General features: G+C 53.3%; 1 pseudogene; it reads left to right on the plus strand.

Annotated features, from left to right (window-relative positions):
• Window positions 1-585: 585 nt before the first annotated feature.
• Window positions 586-1,167, plus strand: LOC129689551 (spliceosome RNA helicase DDX39B-like; annotated as a pseudogene).
• The last annotated feature ends 273 nt before the right edge of the window (window positions 1,168-1,440 follow it).

The raw sequence follows: 1,440 nt of genomic DNA on the forward strand, positions 1-1,440 counted from the left end.
TGGCACACGCCTTTAATCCCCGAACTCAGGAGGCTTCAGCAGGCTGCTCCCTTGAAGGCCAGCCTGGTCTACAGTGAGTCCAGGACGCTCAGTGCTACACAGAGAAACCCTGTCTAAAAACCCCAACATCTTTCATCTCATACACTGCAGAGACAGGTAGGTGGGTTTCAGGACAACTGGTGCTGCCTGAGAAACCCTGTCTCAAAGGAAACTTTCTGCTCTTCCAGAGGGTCCTCATTCAATTCCTGCCTAGAGCCTCTGCCTGTAACGGCCTCAAGGGATGCCATAGACTCGTCAAGGTTCCTGCATAGACTCACACACACACACTTGGACATTTAAGAAACTTCAAAAGAGATTCCTGGGCCTTGTTCCTCCACAAATCCCAAGTTCACTTCTCAGTGGCCACATGTCAGGTCTGATCATGTAACTGCATTTGGCAGGAAAGGGGTCCATTGTCCCCTTGTGGCTGTCACAGGCACAGGGGCATAGGAATAAGTGCAGGTAAAACACCTGTGCACATTTTTAAGAACATAAGAACAGTGGTTGTGGGAGACTTGCCCACGCCTCACACGCATGCTCCCTCAGGTGGTGATCTTTGTGAAGTCTGTGCAGCGATGCATCGCGCTGGCCCAGCTTCTGGTGGAGCAGAACTTCCCCGTCATTGCTATCCACCGAGGGATGCCCCAGGAGGAGAGGTGAGGCTGAGACGGGGATTTCTGTCCTGGGGGAGAGGGTGCAGAGAGAAGGATGTCCCAGTCCTCCCTTTGCTCTCTGCCACAGGCTCTCGAGGTATCAGCAGTTCAAGGACTTCCAGCGCCGGATTCTCGTGGCCACCAACCTGTTGGCCGAGGTATGGACATTGAGCGAGTGAACATCGCCTTCAACTATGACATGCCAGAGGATGAGGACACCTACCTGCATCCGGTAAGCTGGCCATCCTAGCTCCGTGAACTTGTGCACCTTCCTCTCCTGGGTGTCTCCCCTTTGAGGCTTGTACTCTTCTCCTTGTCTCCTTCCAGGGGGCCAGAGCAGGCCGGTTTGGCACCAAAGGCTTGGACATCACGTTTGTGTCAGATGAGAATGATGCCAAGATCCTCAATGACGTGCAGGACCACTTCGAGGTAAACATCAGTGAGCTGCCTGAAGATATCGGCGTCTCCTCCTACAGTGAGTACCGACCGCTGCACGCCCCTCCCGTGTGTGTGTGTGTGTGTGTGTGTGTGTGTGTGTTCATGTGTGTGTGTTCATGTATGTGTGTGTACACTCTTGTGTGTCTCTGTGTGTGTGTGTCAGTGGTGGTTACACACTGAGACTAGAGGACAGCTTAGGGCTGTTGGTTTTTCCCCCATGTGGATTTCGTGGAGTGAACCTGGGCCATCAGGCTTGGTGACAAGGGCCTTGACTCAGGGAAACCTCTTGCCGAATCCTGCTCTCTCTCTT

Source organism: Psammomys obesus, unplaced genomic scaffold (assembly GCF_907164565.1).
Source record: "Psammomys obesus unplaced genomic scaffold, mPsaObe1.curated_primary_1811, whole genome shotgun sequence".
Taxonomy (NCBI): domain Eukaryota; kingdom Metazoa; phylum Chordata; class Mammalia; order Rodentia; family Muridae; genus Psammomys; species Psammomys obesus.